General features: G+C 31.6%; 1 protein-coding gene across 1 annotated transcript in view; it reads right to left on the bottom strand.

Moving 5' to 3' along the window:
* LOC123004138 (sodium-coupled monocarboxylate transporter 2-like) overlaps window positions 1–6,829 on the bottom strand; it is a gene marked incomplete at its 3' end in the record, with an annotated part of 9,026 nt that overhangs the window by 1,237 nt on the left and 960 nt on the right. The window lies entirely within an intron of this gene.

Genomic DNA, 6,829 nt, shown 5'->3' with positions numbered 1-6,829 from the left:
ATTTTAAATTATGATGAATTTTACATATTTTTTGTTCCAGGCCATTATAGGAAAGGTATCAGTAACATGAAAAAAATTCTATCTGTCAAAAAATTTTGAAATGTTTGTACCTTTACTAAATAATTATGAAAAAACATATACAAACTCGTCAGTAACATTAAATAGGTCAAATAACAAAAAATAAATGTCAAAACTTTTTGACAGGTGGGATTTTTTTATCTTACTTCGAATTTTTCTCTGGGGCGCGAGTTTTGAAACACCTTGTATAAAAAATGTGTTAGTGGCAATATCTCCAATATTTTTTCTCTGAAATTTGTTGTTTTTTTTCTTCCCTTTTTTCAATGTTTGTTTCAAAAAGGGTAAGTGAGATTAGGGAAAATACAAAGTCGTGGCATCTGTCCGCACTTCGCCCCTTTTAACCGTCATTCCGACCGGCACAAGTCCGTCGCAATTTCCCTAAAACCCCGAAAAAGGGTCGAGACACCCTTGGAGGAAGTGCGCCCGTCGTTTGTCCGGCCCGCGCCGGTATCGTGCCCAGCCAAGGAAACAAAACACGAGCGCACAGCTCACTTGACGGACCCTCTCGTGGGACGTCTAACCCATGAACGTTCCCACGAGCGATATACAGATGCCTTAGAATAGCACCTGGCTAGACGAAGACAACCAGATCGGGTGTCGAAAATTTCAGCACAAAAAATCAAATCAAACTGCAACAAAATAATAAAATCTTGTTGTGGAAACCGAGTAATTAAAACCAGTCATTGTTTATTCGTAAAAAACTCGCAATTGAGGTCTCGTCCGCTCGATTTCCCCGTTCTTGATTAATTAAAATCGGTGAAAAGTGGAAAAATCGTCAACCGGTTATTATCGTTGCGCAGCCGTTAATTGCTTATTTAAAACGGAAGAAATGAATCGATGATATCGTGAGAACGCGCCTGTCGCTTCGATTTCACGATTTTAAAAACCGCTACGAATTAATAACAACAACAACAAATCCGGCCCTGCACATCATGCACATTTTTCATAAGATTCGATTTTTGTTGCACCTTAATTACGTCGAAGAGTTTCGTGACTGGAAGATGATGGATTTTTACAGCGACTACCGTGAGAAAGTCGAAAAAAATCTTAAGATTCGGTTTCAGATCGCCGTTTCCGTCGGCCTTTAATTAGTTTAAACGTGCGGATGGCTCCTGGAACGTAATTAGTGACCACAGAACCAAAATAGTTCGATGAAATGAACTTTGGAAAACTAGTCCCATAAATACGTTTTTTCGAGCCGCCGGCGATGCCCATTCAAGAGGAAACAACCGACATGGGCGGATCAATGGTTCATTCATGGACGATGACCACACACAACTATCGCCGCCACTGTCTGTCTCTCAATCAAATTTCATAATTACCAAGCAGTGGCGCAGGGAGGGGGGTTTTGGGGGGCAAAATTATTTTGTAGTGGTAATTATGGGGAATAATTTCAAGTAAGATAAGTCACCAGGAACAAAATGTATAAAAAATTCCATCCCTCGAAAAATTTCGACGTTTGAAATTTTTGTATTTCTATTTAATGTTACTGATGATCTTGTGTATGTTTTTTTTATAATTAATTAGTGAAAGTACAAACATTTTGCTTTCTTGTTTCTTCTTCTAATAGCTTGTAGCAAAAAAATTTGGGAAATTATTTTTCCAACAGGAGTAAATACAGTCAAAGTGCAAAATTTAAACTCTCATAATTTCAATTTTTTTATATAGAATTTTTCTATGTTCCTGGTATCTTACCTTACAAAGGGCGCGAGTTCTGAAACACCCTGTATTTTAAAAACAACCAAATTAAACATTTGAATTTTGTATACAATTATTTTCGATGTTGTCATAACTTTAGATGATTCACAAATTTTTAGTTTTTTTATTTTGTAAAATGCGGCAAAACTGTACCTCAAACGTCATGTTTTTATACATGTATACATACATAATGGGTGAATATAAAGTATGGAACCAAGCGGTTTTATTTCTAATCATTTGCCTCCAGAAAATAATAATTAATATTAATTAGAGTAATATAAAAAATGTGATCGTAATTTCAGAACGAAATTTTGTTTTGTTTTTGAGATATGCGATTTTTTTTGTCAAAATTGCAATTTATGTGAAAAAAATTTTTTGAAAAAATTAAATATAAAGTAGATAGTTGTAATCCTTAGAGTATAGCTTTGATTTTAATAATGATTTTATAGTGGGTTGCCATTTAAAAAAAATAATTTTTTTGTCGAACTCAAAAACAAAAGGAAATTTCGAAAAATTTTATTCTTGTTAAATCATCACATTTTTATTGTACTTTATCACACATCAATTGTTTTTTTTTTAAATTAATAGTTTAAGCAAAAAACGTTTGGTTCCATACTTTTTATTCACTTGGTATGTAAAATGCTCCGAGAAATTACTTGGCGACGAGAAAACTGGAAAATTCTTGATCGTTTAGAAGTTACAGTTGAATTAATATTTTGAATATTTTTGACTTTATCAGCAATTTTCTCGATAACTATTTAATAACGTAGGACATTTTTCTTTTTTTATGTGATAAAAAAAATTATTTGCTTTCCAATGGTACCAAACAAAAAAGACTAACGTCAATAATTCCCAAGTTATTAGCAATAAACCACTCCAGGTACCAAAAATCGCCCAAAATTTCGACAAAAATTGAAAAACTAAAAAACTAAAATGGAACCATTTGCACTCTTGAGTTTTAAAAACGTTCAAAAATGTTATAAAAATGCAAAAAAAAATTGTGTAAGTTTTGAATAATTGTATTAAAACATTGAGACTGTCGGGCAGCGTGGTGGTATAGCGGCATAACTATTTAACATAGGACAATTATTTTTTTTTATATGATAAACGATTAAAAAAAAACAAAAAAGACTAGCGTCAATAATTCTGAAGTTATTAGATAGCAATAAATCGCTCTGGGTACCAAAATTTCCACAAAAATCGAAAAAATTGAACCATTTGCATTCTTGGAGGTTCAAGAGACTTAGAAAGTACAAGACGTTGAAAAAATGCAAGAAATTTTTGAAAAATTTTGTGTAAGTCTGTACAATCAAGTCACCAATTTTTCACTAATTCAAATTCAAATACTAATTCAAATTAGCAAAAAAAGATGGCGGGCGCATAAATAAGGGCGCAAACTTTGAAACATGTGCACATGTTCTAAGAAGTATAATAAGAGAGAGATAGACCGCTTAAATAAGAACGTAAAGAATAATAAAATGGGAAATAAATACTAACTTAAAAAAGCACTTAAAGGCGCCAATTTTAAAACAAGTTTCTACAAAAGTGTTAATAGTGGAATAAGTTAATAGTGTATAGGGAATAAGGAAACAAGAGGTAAGTAACAAGAAAGGTAGTTTTGTAATAAAATATAGAAATGAAAATTTTTTTCTTAATTATTATTATTACTACTTAATTAAAAAATGCCAGAAGTGTACTACAGTAAAATGGATATATGTAAGTAAAATGAAATATAAAATAAAGGTAGCATGAAATGTACAATAAAAATTATAGAAATAAATAAAAGCATTTTGTTATTTTGTAAATTTGTAAACTTTTAATACGATGGTTCGTTAACTTTTATGGATAACTTTGGAGCCAAATTAAAAAAAAAACTTATTTTAAAACCAGTTTAAATTTAATAAAGTAGTGTTTGACTATTAAGTCGTCGTTTCAAAGATGACTTTGTTAAAAAAAAAAACAAAAAAGCAATTTTGAGAGATCAAAATTTTGCTAGTTTTTTGATTTCAACAACATTTTTTTTGAAACTTTGAAACTTAGATGTTGATTCTAAATACATTTTTTGTCGTATTTGCAACACAATAGTTACTTTACAAAAAAATAAATTTTCCGTAAATTTCCAAGGCATACCTATTTGCAATATAACAAAAAAAATGTTTTTCCCCAATGCGTGATTTTGCCCATTGGCGTAGAAATGCTACGGTTGTCAGTGTAACGGTGATGGATCTAGTAGGCGTGGGGCTCGTGCAGCGTGAGAATCGAGCAGGCCTTGATTACCGCTTCCGTTAACTGATTGAATGCTGTTCCGTCTCGGTCGAGCCTTGATTGCTTTTATTCATCGTGAACGATTTTTTGAGCCACACTGTATTTACAAACCTGCTCCAACCTATAATTATTTCCTTACAATGCATAATTCTGGTGTAAGATACGAGATTACGAGCCTTAAAAACAACTTTACACTGTAATTATAAAGCATAATAAAAAAGCTCAATTACGCACACTTGATGCGAATTAATTTTTCGCTCTAAATTTTTGGTCCAATTCGAAAAACGTGTGAAAGTCGGATTTCACTCGCTCGTAAATATTTTAATGATTAAAACAGACGTCAATAAATAAAGTGCTCAAAGTTTTTATTAATTTCCTCTCGTCGAGTGATGATTTGCAAGTTTAATGACAATTAAGTCGAATTATCGCCCATTTTGGGCTTGTTTAGAGGGCGTCGTGTCGTTTTTGGGCAATTAAACCGAGCCCTGTTTTCGAAATCGGCGCTTTTATCCTTGACGCACCCACTAATCGAATCAAAATCGCTCTCTTTCCAATCCGTAGGATGGAGTGTGGCGAGCACCTGTCCCGTTTTCCCACGGCTCACACCGGAAGTCCAATTAACCGCAGCCACCTCTTCGCTGGCAAAACATTACCGTGATTATCCCCTTTTGTCGTTATCCTTGAAGAATGCTGGAGTCCTTGTTAAGGACGACGCATAGTTTCATGTAAGGTGGCGACTGTTATAAATCACAATGGGGGTCATTTGAAAACAATGCCCATTTCGTTGATATGCGCATGGGGTCGGTGACTACTATCTACGTTCAACAATGTCGTCATTTGTGAATGAAAATTGGGGAAATTTGGGCTGGAAGTTGGGGATTTTTTACAGGGAGGTGATGGGGTCCATCATCCTTTAGATGGATTAGGTGAGAGAGAGTTCGATGGGTGCGTGATTTTGATCCGACGGAGATAAGGCTTTACGACGTAACTACGTAATCGGAATTAGGCGCCAGGGACGGACTGCGAAATTTTACACCATTAAATTAAAATCACAAATTCATGAAATTCTAACAAAATGTCGGATATTTTTTAAAACAACTGATTTGTGAGATGTAAATAATAAATGAGGACTTTTCAAAATTACACTTTCTTAAAAAACCCAATTTGATTTTTCTTATTACAGCACAGTTATTATAAGGTAAAATTACCTAAAACAAGGTTATTGTTGTATCAAGAGAATAACTATTTTAATAGCGAGAACGCAGGTAACGCCAGAGGCGACTGAAAAAAGCCGAGGGCATTTTATGTTTATTCCAGAGATGCATACAAAATTTCCAACAGACTAAATTAATAATAACATAAAAAATGATAAATTTGTCAATGAATATCAAATAATTTGTGAAAATATTCAGTTTATTTAATTGCTCACTTTAAAAAAAAAATCCGTCTCGAGGAGTTATAACTCAACAGATTCAACTAATTTAATTTTTGTTTATTTTAAGAATAAAAATAGGATTTTTATTTTTTTATTTTATTCCTGAGGAAATAAACGATTAAAGTACCAATCAAAAATGAGGGAATAAAGCGTCATTTGATTCCCTCTTGTCTCTTAAAATGAATAAATGGAATTATAAGATTTGAGTAATTCTTTGAGATGCTGAACATTTTTTAATTGTTTTCAATCCAAAAGATGGATAATATTTTCAAATTCAAGCTTATTTTAGATAAAATTATTTAAATTTATTGTAAACTTAATATGTATTAGTGGTCTTTAAAAGATTAAATAATTTTGGACTAATATTACAATAGTAATAGTAGCATCTTAAAAAAAAATCAATACACAATTTACAAAATGTACAACTTTGTGTAAAATTACATGAAAAATATAAATTTTGATATCTAATATTTTTATGACGTGTGTGCAAAACCAAATAAAATGATAAAATACCTACACAAAAATGTGAGTTATTTATGTAAAGTTACAAGTGTTTGTAATTTTAGGATACAGAGTGTGCCAGAATTCGCGCCCCAGAGAAAGATGCCATACGCGGTAAGAACATGGAAAAAAATGTTTAAAAAATCTATCTATAAAAATTTCGAAATTATGAGTTTGTACTTTGTCTCTATTTATTTCTGTTGGAAAAATAATTTTTTAAGTTTTTTTGCTACAGGCTTCTAAGAAGAAGAAACAAAGAAGCTATATTCTAAACTGGAACTCTGTTTAATGTTATTTGTGGCTTTTATTGACAAAATTTTTGTACCTTTACTAAATAATTATAAAAAAACATATACAAGGTCATCAGTATCATTAAATAGACGTAAAAAATGTTAAACGTCAAAATTTTTTAAACATTTTTTAGTACTCTGGGGGACTACCCAATTACTTCCTTTCAAGGAAGTGCGCGACTTACCGGACACCTGTATACAAGAAAATCAGTATCATTAAATAGACATAAAATAATGTGAAATGTCAAAAAATATATGTCAAAATTTTTTGAAAGAGAAAAAACATTTTTTCCATGTTCCTGGTATCTTATCTTACTTGAAATTTTCCTCTGGGATGCGAGTTCTGGCGCACTCTGTATATTATCTATATAGAACCTCTATTATTCGATCTAATTATTGCATTATCATTTTTCGGACTATTTAATTCACATTTTTTTCTTAAATGAAGTAAATAAATTGAAATAATATGTGTATTTATTTAAAAATTAATAGTAAAAAATACACAAAAAGTATATTCTAACTTTATATGTATATCAAAAAATAATACAAAATAATTAGCATG

Source organism: Tribolium madens, unplaced genomic scaffold (genome assembly GCF_015345945.1).
Source record: "Tribolium madens isolate multiple individuals breed KSU strain unplaced genomic scaffold, Tmad_KSU_1.1 Scaffold_1;HRSCAF=32;Tcas5.2_LG8, whole genome shotgun sequence".
Classification (NCBI taxonomy): domain Eukaryota; kingdom Metazoa; phylum Arthropoda; class Insecta; order Coleoptera; family Tenebrionidae; genus Tribolium; species Tribolium madens.
Note: the sequence above shows the minus strand (reverse complement) of the source record. Positions and strands in the feature narration are given on the sequence as shown.